The sequence below is a fragment of the Anabrus simplex genome, chromosome 2 (genome assembly GCF_040414725.1).
Source record: "Anabrus simplex isolate iqAnaSimp1 chromosome 2, ASM4041472v1, whole genome shotgun sequence".
Taxonomy (NCBI): domain Eukaryota; kingdom Metazoa; phylum Arthropoda; class Insecta; order Orthoptera; family Tettigoniidae; genus Anabrus; species Anabrus simplex.
In genome coordinates this window covers 108,973,245-108,996,733 of record NC_090266.1, presented here as the reverse complement: position 1 = coordinate 108,996,733, position 23,489 = coordinate 108,973,245, and the positions used below count along the sequence as shown (strand labels likewise).

Here is a 23,489-nt window from a genome sequence, read left to right as displayed (position 1 = left end):
CTGAAGGCAAAAACAGCCAAAGTACAAAATGTCTGACTGACTTCAAATAAGAAATAAAGTCAACCTCAAGTCAAGAACTGCCCAAGTCCAACGTACATGGGTGCTTCCTCCCATGAGATTGGTAATTTGCTACAACCACCTGGTTTTAATAAGTAGCAAGTCTAATCATTTCTCTGTGAATGTGTATCTTGTTGTGTTAAGTCAATTTTAAATATTATCTTTTTAAAATTCGTTATTAGGAGTGAAAGTGAAAGTTGTGATGAGCCTAAACTAATGGTGAGGCATACAATATAAAAAAAGAAAAGAAATCCACAAGAATGGAAAAAGAATAAAATATCAGCCAAAAAGGCTCAAGGGGAAGAGCATGTTGGACGGAGAGGGCAACTGGTTCCTGTATAAAAGAAAAACCAAGAAACGAAAAAGATGCGCAAGAGTAGGTTAGGCCTATATGCATATAAATTTTTTTATCAAGTATCAGTTTATTGTGCTGATTTGTAAATAAACATGGTTTGTTATGTTCTAACAAACTCATATTTTCAAATCTATTCCCAACACAGGCAGGAGTGGTACAATCATTATAGGCATATATTTAGTAAAGCTCTCTTGTTTTTGTAGTTAGCCAAAATGTACAAAAAATAACTGATTTTATTAATTATACGACTTACTATGAAAAGTTGTATTGTTTAACACACCAAAACCATATTTATAATGAATTTGTACACTACCCGGTGCAAAGGAAACCTAACGTCATGGTAATAAGTAGTATTCATGTCACACGTCCAAGTCAAAAACTAAAATACAAAATTTATTTCTATTTTTCTTTACTTTACCTAGTATTTAATGGGGAAAACCAGTATATGGATATGTTTATGGTATTATTTACTGCAACCAAACAAAAATTGGATTTTTAAGACAATATTAACAAAGCTATCAAGTTTTTTAATGTTTTTCCGATAACTGCCGGAATGTTACATAGGCACTTCTTGGTTGACCCATTCAATTACAGGGTTTAGGAATCACGGGAATTGAAACAAGAAGCCTATTTTCCTGTAGAATACCGAATGATGTGTGTAATATCACCTCAGCTACTAAAGGAATTCACAGATGGCGGAACGCCAAATGTTTGTCCTTTCACGGTCCTGATCAGGAAACAGATCAAAGTTTTCTGTTATGTAGAATTTTGCTTTATTTTTACTGAAAATATGGAAGGCAGATAAGAATGGAATGATGCACAAAACAGACTTCAATATTTACATTTGCTATATGGCTTTGCTGGCGAGATGTAGTGTTTACAGTGCACTATGTCTTCTGGTAAGGGCCATATCAAATTTGTTACTTTCATTGACCTGTCTCAGTCCCATCCTTGGCTTTGACAATATGAAAGTGACCGAGGTATGAGTGATGCTAGTAATACCATTCCTTATGCAGCCAGTCCCTGCTATGAATGGTGTGAAAATATCGCTCATAGGGTCGGTTGGTGCATGCATTTCAGTGGGCTTGGCAGACTGATATGCAATAGCAACGGCAGGCTCGGTGAGGAAAGCAACGGGAAACTACGTCACTCCTCATTTCCCTAGTATGCCTCTTCAGCGACGCCTAGACTATTTATGACAGCTGTTGGCGGAACTGCGGAGGATCACACCAGCCTTCGGGCTGACTACCCAACATACATACGTACTTGTATATTATTCCATTCTTATGTTTTACATTTACTTGTGCATTATTCCATTTTTATCAGTCTCCTGTTTTCAAAACCAGATAAAATGGCACAATAGCTTGCATTACAGAACATGATCACAACCATATAATGAGTACTAAAGCAATTCATCAAAAGAAAGGTAAACTGCAGGAAGATGCTACAGGAACTGAATAATGAATTACAACAAAGTATCATTACGTGCATCAAGAGGAAGCCATATCGTCACAACTTTCGCATTTAAACGCGCGCCTCTGTCATAAAATCTGTCCTCAATTAATTCCCTCTCGGAACAGGTAACAGGAAACTAAGTTCTTAAGGGAAATACTTTCAGTAATCTGCCATCAAAGAACGAAAAAATAATCGCTAGGATTCGTTAAGTTTTCATACCTTACAAAATGCTGCCGTAATACTTTTCACCGCCATTTCACCGTTACCACTCTGAAGTAGTGAGGGCAGAATGCCGCACTTACGAAGCAAACCAAGTTAAATTATACAGCAGAACAAGATTGGAGCGATATTCATCGGATTCCGGCGCGCAGATTAAAAAGAGAAACGAAGTTGTGCATAATGGATGGCACACTACTTTCTCTGTCCTGTCTCGTTTTGAAGTAACTAATCGACGAGAAAGGAGAGATCTAGTCACGCTAGCAAGCGCACAGTCCGATAAAAGAAGAGACAGCCAGCTGAATACTGGACCTTCAATGGAGCACGTCACGCTATGTAAGTCCCGGGTCATCACTCGCCACTAGAAGGAAAAAGAAAAAAGTACAGCCCTTATCTGCATTACCTTCACGACTACTTAACATTACTCTGCAAATATGTGTATACTGTAGATAAAAAAAACCATGCTATTCCTAAAACGTTACTACGGCCACAAGAAAGATAACGATTCCGTGCATTTTATTTATTCAAAATCTCGTGAGCCTCACAAAACAAATTCTATCTTTAAAGCTGAGTCCATTATTACAAAATGAGGAACTGAGAGCACCCCCCCCAACACACACACACACACACACACACACACACACACACACACACACACACACACACACACACACACACACACACACACACACACACACACACACACACACACACACACACACACACACACACACACACACACACACACAATCTGAACACGAACTAGTACATGTTTCTAAACAAAGGCTTATGTGTGAAAATGGAGAACCAGGATTTAAGTCCTATGGTAATCAGTGAGCCATAAACAGGGCGAAATATGTTAGAACAGCTTCGAAACATATTGGCACATTTCCGATACGTTGAGGAGTTTATGAAACGAAAAAGTTGTTAATACAAATTTAGAAAACAAAGGAGCGGAGTTGTTCTATTCCCAACCACTGTATGATGACTGAGTGATAGAGTGAATAATTTTATGTCTGGACCACCTGTGCTGCCAAGAAGTAACCTGGTGATTGTTAGTAATTTTGTCGGGTGATACAGATTGCGGCCGGCCCCGTGGTGTAGGGGTAGTGTTCCTGCCTCTTACCCGGAAGTCCCGGGTTCGATTCCCGGCCAGGTCAGGTTTTTTTTACCTGGACCTGAGGGCTGGTTCGAGGTCCACTCAGCCTACGTGATTAGAACTGAGGAGCTATCTGACGGTGAGATAGCGGCCCCGGTCTCGAAAGCCAAGAATGACGGCCGAGAGGATTCGTCGTGCTGACTACAAGACACCTCGTAATCTGCAGGCCTTCGGGCTGAGCAGCGGTTGCTTGGTAGGCCAAGGCCCTTCAAGGGCTGTACTGCCATGGGGTCTGGGGTCTGGATACAGATTGCACAGAGATTTTCAAACACCGTCGGCAGCCTTGAAGATTGTTGTCTGTAGTTTCCTATTTTCACACCAGGCAAATGCTGGTCGCTACCTTCCCAATTCTAGCCCATTCCCATCATTCCGTCCCCGAAAACCTTTCTTGTATTAGTACGACGTTAAACCACTAGCAAAAAGTAATACTAGTAAATAAGCCTAAACCTTCAAAAATTCCAACAACAATGACATGGAGAGAGAAGATTCTTGACCGCACTTCAAACCTCGATTATCTCGGCCAGAATCGAACCCACTAACTTGAGATCCTGAGTCGACGATAACAACTGAGCAGCAGGACGAGCGAGCGAGTGGTGTCAAATCAATCAGTCACTACTGATCTGCATTTAGGGCAGATGCCCAGGTGGCAGATTCCCTATCATATGTTTCCCTAGACTTTCCTTAAATTATTTCAAAGAATGGGGACCAGCCCCTCCTCGTCTCCCGAATACAGAGGCATAGAGCCCACTCTTCTGTTTTGCACGGTTGGCCGGTCGGAGTGCAGAGCTGTCGGATCACGGACGGTTGCTGACTTTTTTCCAAGCTGAAGAGCATGATCAAAGAGCATAGGTTCGCCTCGACAGAAGAGGTAAAGGCATTCACGACGTACGCACTAAAGGAGGTCACCAAAAATGGCCTGCAGGACTATTTTGATAAGTGGTACGGACGCTGGCAGAAGTGTGTCGCCGTCCAAGGTGTTTACTTTGAATGTGGTGTTTCGTAAAATCTTGCATGTCTTTTGTAATAACTTTTATCACAAATCATAAATGTACTCTACCACGAATATATGTCAGTAATGAAAATCGTGAAATGAATGTCACATAACTTCGCCTACATGTCCACATATACTGCAGCAGCACGATTACATTTTTCAGTACCGCTGTAACCTCATGCCCATCTGCTAAACGCTGTCAGGACGCATCACACGCAACCGGAATATCTAGCGCGTGATACTACTAAGCCATAAAGCACGGTGTCAGTGATAATGAACTCATGCTCACAATGTTAGCGTCACGAAATTCAGAAAGTATTATACGGTACGGCATTCTGTTTAACGATCCTGTTTCAGTGGCAAATGAAGCGTATCGGGCCGTTTTACTGAAGGATAAAAGAAATTGTATGTTTTTCTTAATTCGACCATCGTCACCTGGCCAAACACAATCGAGCAGCAACAGATCAGTAGCCACCAAACGTTTAGGCGTTCACCAAAATAACAATTCCACGTTGTAAGTTTCTTTCTACCTACAGCATCTACAACACAGTGCGTTCCAATGAGAGCACCAGAGGCCGACAGGAAGGGGTTCGATACCAGGCCACGTCAGTCTCGAGTCCGTAGATCCACTGGCACGTAAAGGAACTCCTGCGGAACAACGTTACTGTACTTCAGCGTCTCAAAAAACCGTAAAAAGTAGTTAGTAGGACATAATACCTATTAAACTGTATTATTATTATTATTATTATTATTATTATTATTATTATTATTATTACAGTCGAACCTCGATATCTCGAACCTCCATCAACCGAATTTTCAATATCTCGAAGTAACTTAAATTTCCCGGCCGTTTGTCATATTCTTCAAGTGTATTTACTTCTCTATTACTCGAAATTCGGTTACACGGTTACACGAAACCTTTCCTCCCTTGAAGCAAAAATACTCTGTAACTCGAATTTTGTGCAACATTAACTGTGCAATACGGCATTTGTGGTTTGTGAGGAACAGTTAAGAAGTAATGAAAGGTTTACAGTGATGCTGGAAGCTAATATCAAGGGAACCGAAAAACTAAAACTTCTAGTGATCGAAAAATCGGCGAAGCCTCGCTGGTTCTCGGGTGTGAATTAATTACCGGTCACGTACGAAAGCAACCCCCGAAGTCGCGCATGACAAGCTCCATTTACGAATCTCGGCTGCGAGGTATTGACGAGAAGTTTCAACGTGAAGGGAGGGAAGGTTAACCGTAACAAACAGAAGAGACTACCGGATTTCTTCCAAAGGTGTTAACAGAGGTAGCCTATGTTTGTTTCACTATTGTATGTACTGTACCCTGTCTTCTAAAAAGTTACTATAATAAGTGTTATAATTAAGGCGATGCCGTAAAATAGAGTTTGTTTCTATACTTTGTTAGTACTGTTAACAATAACGTATTCAGTATAAGCCCGTGGACACATGATTCAAGTATGTGTTAGGGTAGGTTTCCATGTGAGATTAACTGGGAGAGTAACTCTCGATATCCGCTCTCAGGTTATTGTCCATTTGAGAGTTAATTTCGGCCCGAATAACTATCGAGAGTAGCCCGCGAGTCCCTCGCCAAGATAGCTTTCACGAGTTCTCATCACACCCTGTCCACTTATGCACTTGTAGAGAGTGGAGAGTAGTCGATGTGTCATCACACTACTACTGACAAGTCACAGCAGCTGTGATTATTCCCTGTAAAAAAAGAAGTCCACTTTGGTAATTGTTATCTGTCCCGCTACCGCTTTTCCTGTTTTTAATTTTTTTCAGTTCTTGAGATACCTTAAACAGTAGAGAGCATCAAATTATTGATTTGAATATCGTATATATGTATTATATTGTACTGTACTGTTAGATCATCAGCCCAGAGGCTGGTTGGATCCTCAAATAGCACCACCAAAGGCTATGCAGTAATAGGGAAACCGCAAAAACCAATGGCAGAGCCCAAATGAGGCGTACTAGGCAAGATGAGGATTATATTATATACTTGTTATTATAATAATAACCAGACTACAATCATTACAATATATTTCCATGCAAATTGATGTGATTATAATAAAATATAAACTAACAATTTATTCTTAATTCGCCTTTGTTAAACAGACTTAATTTACCTGATTCCTTAAGTTGTGAAGTTCCCTTTGAACTTCAGCTCCGGAACACGAAAACTTCACTCCTATTTCCTCGAAAGTTTTATGTTTCTTCACTCTGTCACGGTAATCGCTACAAAATTTCTCGACTTTTATACATTTCAATTATCAGTTTTGTTTTCTCCGGTGATCAATTGTTAGCCATCTTGCAATTGAAAATAGAACCAAGGTCTCGATAGCTTCGCCACAATTCGAACACAGTTCGTATCTGGAGAGCTAATCTCCGAGAGGGCCGGGGAGAATGTGTCGACTAGCGAGGACGCTGAGACAAGTTAGCTCTCGGAGATTTGCGAGGGAATTTCCGATAGCTGCTCTCGGCACTGTGTCCATTGGCGAGTAACTGCTATCGAGAGGTTCTCGGCAGTATTTACTCTCAAGTGTACGGGCACCTTTATACATGCTCAAAAAACGGTATTCTCTATGTCTCGAAATTTCGATAACTCGAAATAAAATTTAGTTCTCGACGTGATTCGAGATATCGAGGTTCCACTGTATTATTATTATTATTATTATTATTATTTTCAATCATCATTAATGGTACTACCTACAATCAATTGATCAATCATTAACTCCAGCGACATCAACACCTTGATCTATTGATTACGACAGCTGGGAAACGAACGAAAATTACGATGGCTCTCACATTTATTTCGTCTAACAACATGGCAGCAGAGCACGTGCAAGTGCGTGATGCCGCAGCCAGTAACGCACAGTTGGTACTGTGTAGAGAACAATGTTAATTTTTTCAAGCCGAGTTGTTTCTGTTTTGTCACTGAAATTCGTGACTGTGGTGACATCGCACGCTGCCTTTCCTCTCGCTCATTTCTTGCACGACTGACTGCATGGCTGGCTGGAACTGCTAAGAGCCACGTACTGTACTACAAGCGTCTGTTCCCATTCCTGAATCGAAGGAAGTCGTGCCAACCGTTACACATTTCCGCCATGCCAGAATGACATACATCATCCGTGTTGAGACAAAACTGAACTCACAAAATGTTTTCTTATCATGAAAGTCATTTTCTCCACTTTCGACTTAATTAATTTAAAATTCCGAGATTTTCCAGTCTGTCGAAACTAATTTGGTAATAACATACATTTAGGAAATCCTGAAAAAGAAAACATTTAGTAAGAGATTATGCCTGAAAATTAATTAATGAAATGTTTGAAGTATAATCTGTTAACAAATGTTTTCCTTTTCATGTATATTATATTGAATTAGTTTCAACAGACTGAAAAACTTCACAGTTATAAATCATAAAGGTGTCGTGTTAAAATTGGGATAGAAATAAATATGTAAATTGAAGCAAGAAAGCTTTGTGATCGTTGTTGATATCTGGTTCATAGCCATGAGACTACCAAATTCTATGTGGAATTTAAAGGACGTAACTGTTCAATTAAAATACGATACAGGCAATGGAGGGATACTAGCTACTCTCGCCTTGTGGAGAAGTCAATGACATATCCGCCTTGTGCGAACTCCGCAGAGACTACGATTTCTCCTCATCTTATCACCTTTCAACACGAGACAGCAACAACAACAACAACACATCAACAACTTTCTACTGTTCAAAACCATACGAGAAATGTAAGCACAAAGGAAATATTTAACTTCTACATCCGAGAGTAAATTCTAATTTTAAAACGAACTGTACTGACGTGATGTCTTGTACTATTATAATGAAAATGTCCAGTAGCTAACTGCATGACGTAAATATAAACAGACTCCAGCATTCTGTAAATTGTGTGTAAATTTCTATGTGATGCCGTCATATTTTAATGTAACGCTTAATCCACTGCAAACTGCAGTATTAAGGTATCTGAATTATTTAAGGTAGATCCTATGTGTGAATTTGTATACGAACGTATTGAATTTACAATAGTTAATAACTGGACCGCTCAATTTACTGTAAGCCATAGTGTGAAATTTTGAAATACTTTAGATACGTGTGAGTTTGTATAGGACGGCGTTGTAAGTCATTGTACTGCTCAACCTATACAGTAGTATTGCAAGCCGTAGTGTTAAGCACTGGAAATACTCAAGTTATGTGTGGATTTGTATACGATGATGCTGAATTTAGAACGTTAACCTAGTAGTATTTCTTGTAATATTTCCTTTCCATGGATTTGTTTGTTGTATTGTTGCTGGGTAATTATGTTTTAACTTTATTTCATCACCACACTACTGTAAGTTATTATTGCCACCGGGATAATTCCCGATGTCGATGTTAATAATAATAATAATAATAATAATAATAATAATAATAATAATAATAATAATACACACCGAGCTCGATAGCTGCAGTCGCTTAAGTGCGGCCAGTATCCAGTATTCGGGAGATAGTAGGTTGGAACCCCACTGTCGGCAGCCCTGAAAATGGTTTTCCGTGGTTTCCCATTTTCACACCAGGCAAATGCTGGCGCTGTACCGGTACCTTAATTAAGGCCACGGCCGCTTCCTTCCCACTCCTAGCCCTTTCCTGTCCCATCGTCGCCGTAAGACCCATCTGTGTCGGTGCGACGTAAAACAACTAGCAAATAATAATAATAATATTAATAATAATAATAATAATAATATTAATCATAATAATAATAATACATTTTCCATATATTAGCCTATAACGCGATTTTCACCACCATCAGGGTCACCACCGCCATCACAATCAAACTTAATAAAGAAAATACGCGTGTAAACTAGCACAAAATATTTCCTCGCAGATAAATTTAGATTAGCAGATTGTCAATTGAATCAAAATTTGAGAGACTGAGTTATATTTCACGTAAAACATGTTGTAATATTTCATCTGCAGCACTGGGAATCTCGTAAATTGCAGCATACTTCATGGACCTCACGCGCACGAGTTATACTAGATATAAATACTTCATGAACCTCGTGGTTTATTTATGAGCGAATCTTCAGAAATTAGCTAAGTGTAAATAGGGCCGTATTTTAAGTCTAATTTCTTCTTGAAACCTTTCCATAAAGATAGTTGATGTTCACTGACTACTGTGCAACCCAGGTCACATAGTCCTACATTTTACATTAGACTATATTAAGTTTCCGGAGTTCGGCATTTATTGCTTTACCATAGAGAGATTAAAAAGGGTCAAATAACGTCTTCACTGGCAATCGAGGGTGCCACCTCTGAAACTCAAATCATCAAGGCCGCCGGGTGTATAAGTCAAAGGTGATGGAAATTTAAGAATGATAATAAACAATAAGATTTTCTCCTCATGCGGAGAAGAAAGTACTAAGTACTTACCGGAATATGCATGGGTCAAAAAGAATTCAGGAAGATGTTACCCACACCTTAAAAAACCCTCGCTATCTCCTGTACAGGATAATTCAGTAAAAGCGCAGAGAAATGAAACTTAATAATCTCCAAATCATTTTGGAAGAAACTTGGGACTAATACAAAAGAAAAAAAAACGAAAGTGTTCGCATTCGTTGGCACGAAGTTGTTATTAAATGCAAGAGGAATGTGTCAGTAAATTTACTGGCACGTTTTAAGATTTCATTTTCCAGGCAAAAATTCTGCTACTCCGGTGTCTCTTAAGACCAATTACTAGTTAAAGAGATGATAAATAAAAGGTAATAGTATGTAATTAAATTTACACCCTAGGTCTTCAATGTATGTTTCTGGCTAGGCGAATGCAAAGTTTGATGGGCTTTTATAGGTAGGTGAGGGGTTAAAAAGATTGAGAACTTTCATTGAGTTAACAATAACACAAAACAATGAAGAGATGTTTCGCAGCACTCTTCCGCAGTTTTTTGGAACAGCTCCCAGCATGAAGCTTGCTTGCTTTCTGGTATGTGCTCGGAACTATGAAGCGCGACGAATGCGTAAAATACAGTGCACTGAACTGATGTCGTTCACTAGCCCACTGTACTACGTCATAGGGGATCTTGAAGTAAGAAGAACTGTAGGGGCCACATGTGCCAATGAACAGAATATGAACTATCTGTAAAACACAGAAGTGAAATCCTCTCTTCTTATCTTAGCAGCCACGAGGAGTCATAAGGCGCCACCTTACCACTGATGTACTAATTACACTGTTTTATCATATCGATTAGTTATGACGCTTTATGAAGTCTTACACTGATGATAAGATTGTTTTAGTTTCTTTTTTCCCCGGCGGCGGCATACTTACGAGTCTCTTTTCCGTCACAAACCACGCCTTGAGCAGCCAGCGGTTGCGAGGCAGAAAACGGAAATCTGTAATGGGCTCTATGAAGACCTCGCCACTATACATTAATGAGACATTCAATTATTAAGTAAGGCATTCGACCTTACGGGCGTGGTTCTTCGACCGGGTGTTACAATACGCCGCTCAAGTGGACTGAGACATTCACCTTTCATTATTAGTATCAGTCATTAACGATACCTTAACTGAGAAAAGATCAGGAAGTATGATTGTAGTTCCACTTAATTTTAAATATCTTAGCTATCAGTCACATAACCAACAATTTTACGCGTAATATTAGCACATGAACTTAGCTTATCAGAAGGAAAATTCTTCATGTGTACTGACCGGAATTCGAACCCGCAGCTGCCTAGATGAAAGAAGTTTATGGTGAAACAAATAACCCCACCAGAATACCAATAATTACCAATGGTATGCAGAAGGAGAAAATGTGTTCAAGTTTTTTTTGAAGACATACGAATATTTAAACTCAGAATATATACTCTATGTACTGTCGCTCTAAAAATAAAATATAAAAGAATCAGAACTATCTGTAACCACAGAAGTTGAAATCCTTTCTTATCCTCACAGCCATAATTATAATTAAAATATAATTCACCTCCCATGTACAGCGAGTTTCTCTCATTGGTTGGCCGGCAGGCGCGCCCAGCTTATCTGCCTCCCGTTGACTCACCACTTCCCGTTACACAGCGCAGCGACAACACGGGAATGCCCACACTTCGCAGTTCAGGCCCGTGCCTAGAACGAGTATTAAGTGTTGATCTGTCGCTCCAACTGTGCTCGCGCTGTGAAGTGTTACTATGGGGTATAATTCCCATAATGCCTCAACGTGTGTACAAGGTAGAGGAAGGGGTATTTATGCATGGTAATTATGTGAAAACAGTCTTGCAGGGAAGTCGTTAGGCAATTTGTAACACCATTTCCAGGTGTACGCCCTCTACATAGACCGTGAGGAAACTCGTAAACAAACTGAGAGGAACTGGTTCTTTACTCGATAAAAAGCGAAGCGTTAAATAACGTATACTTAACGAGAAAAAAAATCCCTAAGACGATTTGGACAAGAAGCCGGGGTTTCGAAGAGCTCAGCATGATGGGCTACGAAAATGTGTGGATGCACGAGGAGAACATTTCCAACATCTCCTGTCATAAAGTACGAGCTTATTTTTTAAATTCTTAATTACTAATTTTCTTATGAAAATGAAAACCTACAACCAGTTTTCCAGTCATTGACCGGGTCAGGGATGTAATGAATGAAGCATATATAGGCAGTTAGTACGATGGGGTCGCAACTCCCAAAGTGATATATTAATGACTGATAGATGCTATGAAATGAGAATGGAGAGTGTTGCTGGAATGAAAGATGACAGGGAAAACCGGAGTACCCGGAGAAAAACCTGTCCCGCCTCCGCTTTGTCCAGCACAAATCTCACATGGAGAGACTGGGATTTGAACCACGGTATCCAGCGGTGAGAGGCCGACGCGCTGCCGTCTGAGCCACGGAGGCACTAATTTTCTTAATTCTTATTTTATTAACTATAATTTTTATCTCATGTCATGCTGCCCTTGTTGCTTGCAGCGGAGCGGGGAGTGATGAGTCAACGGTAGACAGGTAAGCTGGGGAGGGGTGCACCCGGCCAACCGATGAGAGAAACTCACCGTAGTTCGACGTATTGTACCAGCAGAAGAACATCCTTCCTTCAATTTATATTCTGGTGTGCGTGACGCTCGGTTCGATAGACTATCTCCCTATCTCAATGACGACTATAGATGCGCTGCCTTTAACCACGAGGCCAACACTACAGATAAATAGACTATACTCTCAACAAGAAATCATGACGTTGACTGTGGAGAAAAGGAAACTTACCGAGTTCACGGGATACAAGTACATTTCCCGCATGTTCGCCTTTACTTTCCAACTTGCCAATCATGACTGTTATCCCAATTTCTGGGCCCTGCGTATCGGTCGACAGTGACATTTTCATCCTCATCACGACGTGCAGGTCGCCTGCGGGAGTCAAATAGAAATATCTGCACCTGGCGAGCCGAACCCATCCTGGGATATCCCGGCACTAAAAGCCATACGACATTTCATTTCGTTTTCGGAAACGATACCCCTGTGCCTTCCTTTCCTTCACCAGAATACGGTGTCTGCATACACAGAGGAGCATGAACGCTCAACTCAAGGCAACATTCTCATTTTCCTCTAATTCAGTCTCTGTAATTCTGTACAGAAGTATGGAGGGTGTTGTTCACTAGCACCCAACACCCGTACCATCATGATTACAAGTATTCCTACAGAATGTAAATTCTGCATAAAACAAGAGGTGTAGATAAAAGATGAAGGTAGGGACCTAAAGGAATGGGATAATACCTGTGAAATACAGTTGAAACCATCATTACTTTGGTTTATCATTCTACGGAAAAAACCGAGCGAGTTGACAGCGCGGATAGGGTCATGCAATTGTGAGATTTCATTCGGGAGACAGTGGGTCCAAATAGCCCCGTCGGTAGCCCTGAAGAGGGTTTTCCGTGGTTTTCCTTTTCATACCAGGCAACTGTTAGTGCTGTACCTTCATTAACGCCACGGCCCCTACGTTCCCAATCCTAGCCATTCCCCTACCTTTCCGTCACCGACAACCTTCGATGTGTTAGTATGACATTAAACATGTAGACAAAATAACATTCTAAGAAAAAAATAATGAAAATCGAACTAACGCCGTTAACTTTGACATCCCACAGCATTATGCAGCATGGTGTTTACTGGAATCCTACCTATAAACTCTCCGTCTTGACAGCTAATATTATCAGTCAACTGTTTCTATATTTCTTGTCGATATATTGCAGGCGTGTGATATATCTAGGATCAGCGATGTAGTAAGTAAGTAAAATTTATTATCATGAAATACGATAGCTAAAAATACAACCCATGTTAATTCCAAAAGTGAACACAGAACCTATGTAGATGGCTAACTTACAAATCTCTTTAATTAAAACTACAGTAATTAAAAGGAAAATGTTTCACTAAACTGACAGCCAGTTTCTTGTAAGTAGACTAGACATATGTATTATTGGATCTAGATAAAAACATTAAGACAAACAGCTTCTTTCAAATGTGTCATACATGGCTCAGGAAATAGGATGTGTCTCAGACGTTTACCTCTCTGAATTTTGTCCCGTGGATGCGATCACGCACCCAGGGAATAGGTCAAGAATGACTGATCGACTGAGATTCATATGAAGGCTAATATTCAAGACAGGAAGCTTCAAATCCTAATTCCAGCTTGTTATAGAAAACGATGGTAAATATACCAATATCTCGTCAAAATATAAACGCACTGACATATCAGAAACAACATGTGTATTTACGGTAAGCGCACATGCTGACGACCGTGATGACATTAGTTTCTCTCTATACGGAATCTAAATGAGCACAGTAAACAAGGAACGTGAGCCTTCTTCGAAAGTTGAAGCGCAGGCAGTGAACTGGGCAGTACAGAAGCTAGAGAAGAATCTGAAGACAAAAGGAGCGGTTCGGTGCAACGTGCAACTCATTTTCTGTTAATCTTGTTGGTAGGGTAAGATCTCCCGGCGTTCTCTACTTTCGCATTTTCTGAATGTCTATTGTTTTTGTCCAACGTTATTGTCATGGGGAGCAATCCAACTAGAGCTCCTTCGCAAGTTTCATTGTTACCCTATGGTATACAAATATACTGCGTTAATGTTCAACATTTCAATGAAAAATGAAAATAAAAACTGAACCGTAAATCACAATTATCAGTGGTTTCCATTCAGGGCGAGGAGCCCTATTCAAGCTTACGGCCTTATTTATGAGTTAATGTTACACACACGCGCACCAATGCACACAAGAGATGTATGGATATGGATATGTCCTGTCCATAGCTTATCAACTGACTACTTCCTATTTATTGCTGATTAGCTATCGTTTATTTTTACATTTTTGCTTTTAACACTTTGTACAATGTGAGTAGTTTTTAAATGTTTATCTGTTCTATGTGATAGCATGATGTAATAAATGGCATCGTCTACAGACTATTATGTTGATTACATTTTCCTACCCACACTAATCCACGGATTGTAGTCAAACGACCTCCAATGACATACCCACTACAATTTGTGTAGTCATAATTTTCGTGAATTTTGCATTTCATCTATCAGTAATGGCTTCCCCTCTTCTATTAATGGTAAAATACTATAATTTCAACCCATATAGCCAACCCTTTGCGTGATACAGCCAGATATTGGCTTGGATGGCGCTTTCCATTAAATTTATTTTTCAAACTCAAACAATAGCAATAGAATTGAATATTTTGTCTTCTCCATGGCAGTAGATATTTAAAATGAATCAATTTCAAATGTTTTCGAACCATTACCTTAATGGAATGGCATGGAAACAAAAGTGGAGGAATATACAATTCACTGACCCAAGGCTAGCCTGACTTTGTGTACAAAAATCAATGGTACAATTCAGAATAAATAAGAAACTTCAGTGAAAATTAACTATGTGTCAGCTAATACGCGATGGCAATTAACTTGTAGGTATTTACTAGATAAAACAATTCAAAACCTTCACGTTCTAAAGAAAGTGATTTCGTTTTCAGTGGAAGTATAATAATTGTTGTTCCATATTACGAGCTAGTGACATTTTCGTAAGCCTAAATGATGTAACATGATACGTAACGGTATATGTGAAGCTTCTACTGTGATTTGAAAAATAAAGCTGCAACAGTAGCTATCAGAATAGCAGAATTTCACAGCTAATCAACGGGGATTATTAAACCTGTCAGGAACACGTGGCCACAATTTTAATATGAAACTGAGTATATTGACCAACAAGGACTATTTATGCATGGAGCACGTTCAGTACAATCGACCTGCTTTGTACTTAACTAACATATCTCGCTTGAAATTAAGGTCCGTACGCGATTTGAGATTGTTGTGGTTTCTTTGATCCCTGATTTACTAATGGAAAATTCAGTTCCCATGCCCAATATTTTGTGTAACTACTATACTGTGGTTGTACTAACAGTGCCAATGTTTCGCTCGAGAACATTTCTGGGCAAAATTTTTGAGTGTCGTAATCGTAACTCTTGCAATCTGACTTGAAATTAAATACGAATTCAATAAGAAGAATTTGCCACACTAAACCTGAAATGAGAACAGCAAAAATAAATGAATAAACCTCAACCCCACATACAAGTCTTCCCAACATTTCCAACACTTTTCCCATATTACCTCAAGTACGGTACCCTACCAGTTACGACGATGCTGCTGCTGATGATGATGCTTTATTTTTAAAGGGGTCTAATATATCGGTCATCGGCCCCTAATGGTACGAAATGAGATGAAATGGAATGACAACTTAAATTCCAAAATTCATCCACTGACCAGAATTCAAAACTTGATCATGAAGAATGAATGGGTGAATATGAATTTAAAATAATCAGCGGATCCAACACACAATAATGAAAGTTACAAATAATTCCAAAATCATTTCACTGACTTGGATTCCAAATGACGACGATGAATAATGATTATGAACTTAAAAAGAAACGAACTAAAAACAATGATATATCCCTTCTGACCAAGGGGCTGCTTCCAAAGCGCAATCCTGAATCGATGATGCTTGTTGTCTAAAGGGGTCCAAAATCCAGGTCAACGGCAACTCATAATGGTACTACCGCTAGTAAAGTAGAACCATGGTATTTCTCATGTAGCGGTACTAATCACAAGTAACGCCGACTCACGGTTTCACACATTGTGGTACTACTCACAGGTAACGCAGACCTATGGTGTTTCTCATATAATGGCGCTACCAGTTATGAGAAAGCTGACCTGTACTGTAAGATAATTTTCTATTGGGACATGTCAGAACGACAATTACCGTGCAAATAGTGTAACCTATCAGTCTGCAAAAAGTCCACGTGAAAGTGTCAAGTTCCAGTCTAAGTAGCTCGCAGAAACTGCTTCCAAACAGTGCAAATTAACACTACTGAGAGTAATAATGACAAAGTATAAGTTACTTCTCAAGATAGAAATTATGTGAGCCTACTTTTGAGACTTATGTTAGTGGAGAATGCCTGGCTTCAAGTCCATGAACAGACTCCACAGCTGTACGATCAATGGTATCGACCACGGGATGATCAGAGATGACAAGCGAGATGACAGTTCTAAACCACAGTTAATTTCGACTTTCACGTACTCGATCACCTCTCCCTCACGTGTAAAACCTGTCCGACTCTCAGATTTCTATGGTATCCGTACTGGTTTCCGAATCATTAATTAATTAATTGCGACTTGGATTAGGGTAGCATTTATTTGTTATTTTATTTACGTCACATTGACACAGATAGGACTTATGGTGACGGTGGAATACGACAAGGCTAGGTTTAGGAAGGGACCGACCGTGGCCTCAATTAAGTCGCATTCCCAGCATTTGCATGGTGTAAAAAAGGGAAGCCGTGGAAAACAATCCTCAAGGCTGCCGACAGTGGGGTTCGAACCCACGACTCCTGAATACAAGCTAACAGCTACGTGACCCAAACCGTGTAGCCAACTCACTCACTGATTTGGGAAGATCGTTTTGTGATTTATAGTAATAAGATCTATCTCAGAACATACCAGCAAAGAGCGTGAACATTTTGGAGAGAAAAAAAAAAACATTTAGGATAGCAGCCTAAAGTTGACATGACACTCTGCATTCTCATCTCTGTTCTGACGTGCTGTACACCCGCTCGGCTACATTAATACGCTACAACAACAACAACAACAACAAGAAGAAGAAAAAGCAGAAGAAGAAGAAAAAGAAGAAGAATTTCAACCCCCAACGTCGGCTCCCATGAATATTATATTCCATTGGTTCTCATTTTCACACATATGCCGAAAACCCTGCAATGTTACCGCGACTTTAAAATTATATATATATATACATACACGTTTGACGTCCCATCAATCATCTGATATAATCTTAACGAGTCATCTGATATAATTTTCACGAGATGGTGGATAACCGGAATTTTGCCCCAAAAAGGGGGTTTCTTAACGTGCCAGTAAGTGTGCTGAATCTCGGATTTACGTACTCCTAACCGACTGTGCTACGGTTCGATCCCACAACCTCGAACACGAGAAGCGTGTAGATAACCAACAATGCTTCATAGGCCGTCTTCCAGAAGAGAACAACTTATGTAAATTTAAGCCACATCTGCGCGACAAATTACATTTTCACCTATATAATTTGACGCTGACAAGGAATTTTACATAATTATATGAATGCGCATCTAAATTTTCCATTAACTGCGTCAGCTGTTCACAGGAATTCAAGTAACTTTCCACTGCGCGGCCAATTTAAAATGTTTAGGTACGGTACTCAGAATTATAAAGCCTTATAAAGCCTTTGTATTAATTACTTTCCATACATTACACCTTACTTAATTCCTTCCCAGTTAGGTTTCACAAGAGCAACGAACGTGCTAGGAATTAGTACTAACTTCACCGCGAGTAATATCTCCCAACGGAAAGAAAAATAATAATTGTCGATATGACAAACTCTCAATGGTGAATATCAAGTACAAGATAATCCATTGTGAAAGCTCAAAAATCACCCTGCAGTTATACTCGGCCATCATTTTAGGACACAGCTCGAGTGCATGTTCCACAAGCTGTGGCTGAGTTTATCAATCGCTGGGATTTGAAAGTCCTCTTTCATCCATATGATCTCCTGATTTGAACCCGTATGACTTTGATTTAATCCCCAAGAGGAAGAAACAACTTCGCGGCATTTGGTCCAGAACTATCCCAACATTATTCTGGCAGAAGACTGTTCAACGAAGCTATCGACCAAATAGGAGCTATCTGCTTCCGCATCGCTGGCAACGGTTAAATTCTACAACACGGTGATACCACGGCAGGTCAACAAAACTCTTATGCTTTACCGGTTGTAATTAAATTACACGAAGAGGTGTAACTCTATACAGTATTTTTCACACACCGAACTTTTATACACGTACATCGAGGCATGAAGCCACTGTTTAATCCACCTAATCACCCTCTGGGTACGAACAGGGTAATCCTTAATTTGAAATATGCTGAACACAGATACATGGATGTTGCATGCATATAAATTTTCCGACAATAATAATAGTAAAATATGAGACTAGGATATTAAAATGAATACCTTGAACGCATCGACAAGCTACAGAATTATCGTCAGTATTACCCTCTGCAGCAGTAACGAACAGAGAAACCACCAAATAGCCACATATTTATATCCCAGTCTCATGCAAACGATTATTGTATTTAATTTCTACTCATTGTAATGGTTTGTATTACGTTACATTCTTTTTCGCGTCATAGCTTTGACGGCGTGAGTGAAAATAATGATATATAAAATTCATAGTCCACTTCAGAAGATATGTCACGGACACCATGAATGAGTTTTATCCATCAAGACAAGACTCAGTGGATGACATCAGACAACCAACCGCATCGAAGTTATTCTGCAACACGTGCTCGAATATATTTGATTACAGGAAATTGTTAATTATAGACGGGTAATGAATGTAAATCACTCCACGCCGGCATCATGCCTGCATATGCCACATCTAATGGAATATTAATTAACGAATCCTTGTTACCGTTCACTGATTTTATACAGCGTATTTCCCTCTCATATGGACATCAATGTCTTATTTAACAAAGAATTGCGTTTATATGAACACATTTAACTGGCCAATCGAAATCATAATACCGTATAAGACGAATATGTCATTGCTTACAGAATATTTTCCAGTATGATCGCAGGAAAGGAAGGAGCAAAAAAAAAAAGAGCAGTAGCCCACAATATTTTGAATATTCATTCTTATTGTGCAGTACTTTCATGATTGTCCAATCTCAAAGATTCTGAACGGTGATCAGGATAGCGAGAAACAAGATGTATCCACAAACAAACTGCTGGGATAAGAAACGAGGGATATGAAAGAAGTAACTACTCAGAAAGGAGTGACAGCGTGTCTGATTTTTTATTTTTTATAATAAAACTGGTGGTAAAGGAGATCAATGTGAAATTTCGAAAACAGAAACCGCAAGTTCACGGAGAGGAAATTAAAATTGAGATTTGTCGACAATATACGAGATCTGTAGAAATTACTGAATAGTGTGGACACGGTCTTCCCAAGAAGGAGAACTAGATGTAAACAAATCACTTTCAAAATAATTGTTTGCAGCCGAATGAATTACGGACGTAAATGAAAAATAAGATAAGGAAATTAAAATGTAAAATAAGTAGATTAATATTGTTACTTGAGAGTAGAATAACCAATGATGGCAAAGAAGGGCATGAAATGCAGACTAGCTCAGGCAAGGAGAACCATCCTTGAGGAAAGAAATCTGCTTACTTCGAGATTGATATGCGTGTTAGAAAAATATTTTTGAACACGTTTGTGCGAGGCGTGGCACTACAAAGTGCAACATGGACAATAACTGGCGCTGAAAGAAAGAAAGAAAGAAAGAAAGAAAGAAAGTGAACGGACCTTACAGAATACATAAATGCAGACGTTTCTTTCAACTCATAGCTTTAGGCCATAGTAATTGATGAGTCCCACACAAAATCCAATTCCTTCAAAATAAACTCATACCATTGCGCCGAAATGTACATCCGATAAAAAAGATGTCCATTGGCCAATATAATGTAAACGGACTCAAGGTACCAAAACAAGACTGACTGTTAGAGTATACCAAGCCATTTAAGATGCTATAATTCAGTAACGTTTACGAACAGAAGACATTCCCTTTAAAAGAATTGAGTGTAAGGACACTAATTTTGTAGGCGTTAAAATTGAGAAGCGGTTCCACATCTGAATATTACAGCACATATCATAATATATGATATGATAGCATACCCTGGGGAAATGTTACAACCCCTTTGTCTTGAGCCCCAGCCACGTCCCTCGTCTCGCAACAACCCCTGTAACGTGATTAATGGTGCATTTATTGAAGGGCTAATCTACTTTTCCTTTCAACGGATTTAACATGCAACATTCTGTTAGCTGGCAACAGCCCGCTGGGGAGGCGACTACGCGTTCGCCCCCATACCACAACCAATAGGGCAGTTGTACGTCCAATCCAGCACCGCGTTCATCTTGACTCAGAAGAGCGATGGTGCACTTCAAATTGCATTCTGGAGAAATATTAGATATTGGACCAAGCATAGAAGGAGCACACAAAGTCAGGCAACAGATATCCAGAACCATAAATACTCTTGAACCTTAATTCTGAAAGCCGACCTGTTTTCAAATCGAACTTCACGGAATATCCTTTCATTTTTACTAACCTACCAACGCATTATTATTATTATTATTATTATTATTATTATTATTATTATTATTATTATTATTTACAATCTGCTTTACGCAGGTAGGTCTTATGGCGACGATGAGGTTGGACAGGGCTAGGTGTGGGAAGGAAGCGGCCGTGGCCTTCATTAAAGTACAGCCCCAGCATTTGCCTGGTAAGAAAATGGCAAACCACGGAAAACCATCTTCAGGGCTGCCGACAGTGGGGGTCGAACCCAATATCTCCCGAATGGAAGCTCACAGCTTCGTGCCCCTAACCGCATGGCCAACTTGCTCGGTCGAATGGCTGGAAACAGGCTGTGGATTTTCATTGTCATTACCTGAGTCGACACTGAAAAAGAATGATTTCCTTCTTGACAAATTATCCACTATGTTGCTCAAGTTCACAGGAAGATGGCCAGTTAAGGTGAAACAGAACAAATGAGAAGAAACGTTTGGTTGTATTTTAACGTAACCGATTAGAAGCAGCAGCAGCAGCAGCAGCAGCAGTAGATCTACCCAAACAGTAATTCTCTGCTTATCTGGTATTACGTTAACTTGCGGGAATATAATGAACAGTTGATCTCAAGGAGAGTAGAGGATATAACATTTGCTTGCTTTGATCCCCTGAACTGCATGTTGATTTTCTTAGACGACATTTCCATACATATACAGCGGAGTAGCCGTGTGTGATAACGCGGTACAGCGATGGACCCAAGCTCTGCATTCGGGAGACGAATGGGTTCGAATCCCACCGCTGGCTGTCCTAAAAATGTTTTTTGTGGTTTTCCACTTTTACTTACAGGCAAATGCCGGGACAGTTGCAATTCATAGGCCAAAACCGATTCCTACCTCCTTACCCAATTTCGTTCGCTATATTCATTACATCTAATTAGCTCCTCAACTGACGTTGGCGATAGGAAGGACCACCGCCGGTAAAACATGTCATAAAATTTTATCTCACCTCATCACCTCCCGCGTATCAGGAAACGGGTCTAAGGGGTAGACATATATAAGCAAATTACGAAGTGGACACATAAGAAAATGTTAAGTCATTTCACAGAAATTTCATCACAATTGCCGTAAGAATACTGGAGAAATCAAGGAGCATATACTGAGCGGTCACACTCAACTTATGAAATAACCCTTCTCCAACTGAGCAGCAGTACGTGGAAAAGGCATTCACCATTTTAATGAACAGTTATAATCCGTGAGTGAAAGCCACCAAAACACGAAAGTAGCTAACCAAAGAACAAGGTAAGAAATTACGCTTTGGCAACTTTAATTATAACAACATGATGAGGAATAAAAAGAAAATTTCAAACCACGTTTAAGATTGCCACTTTATGAAGGTAAGTTTTTATCGGCCTACCAATACTAACATAGAAACAGGATACGTTGGTTTATTCAGAAACAGGGAGTCGCGAACGAAAAATATTTGCCTTCCTATGGCTTAGTTAACAGAAGAAATCCTTCAGTTGGCATAGTGCAAGAAAATGTTGATATAAGCGACCACCAGGTTTCGGCAAATGAATGAGGTGACGAGGTTGAGAAAAGTATTTATAGAGAAAGCTGTTTATATTCGATCGTAACAATTTCTAAGTATATGGTAGCAGCAAAGGATCTTAGAGGTCGACGCTAATTAGGAACTAACATTTAGAGGCCCCATGAAGAAGAAAAAGTATGTGGTACGATAAATCATTAAGTTGCTCCATAAAGAGGGATCGTGGAAATGCTTCATCTATCCAGAATGGGTACCACAATGAACGCCAAAAACTGTAGTTACACTCAAGCTAACAAATTAGAAACCGTAAATAATTAAAATGGATTGTATATTTTTCTGATTACTTAAAACTTCCGAAACCATGTAGACAAAAAATGCCGCATTGGTTGACATTTCACACAAATAGAGAGATTACATGATTTTCGAGATTAATGAAATTGATATTCTTCATAAGTGGGGTTTCAACTTCGAAGAGGCTAACGGGGTGGTAAATCCTCTTCCACTCTCTATCGACCCACCTAGTCAATGGCACGTGATCCCTACATTCGCATCACTCAACAAAGTAAAGGCCACGTCGAATAAAACCAAACTTTGCATGGCTCAGGAAATCGGTTATTCTTTTAAAATGTCTCAGACGAATCTCCATCTAAACAGGCAAAATATCTGTTACCAGTTCATTAATTTAATTTTCCCATAAATGTCAGCTAGACGGAGGATAGTTTCAGACTACAATTAAAGGTTCATTGCTTCATTCCCCATGTACTCAGTATGCGCGACATCTGATAACCTGCGTTGCTGTGGTGTTTGTATTCGTGTGCGCCAGCAATAAATTGAGGGTTCCAACTGGAAATCTAAGTGACCTTGACCGGAATGCTACTACTGTGGCATTCAACTGTGGGAGCTGAAGTGGGTAACGACAGAAAGGCAGTTCTGGGGCGACCGAAAGAGGGATTCACGCCCGCACTAGGGTGGATGAATCTCATTCCAACCCGCGTACGAGCTAGTTATTGAACCCGAGCCAACAGGGTTGGAAGC

The 23,489-nt window shown here is 39.7% G+C and overlaps 1 protein-coding gene across 2 annotated transcripts in view; it reads right to left on the bottom strand.

The window, feature by feature from the left end:
• Window positions 1–23,489, bottom strand: part of LOC136863913 (centrosomal and chromosomal factor) — a 293,847-nt gene that overhangs the window by 12,026 nt on the left and 258,332 nt on the right. The gene's annotated exons all lie outside the window — the stretch shown is intronic.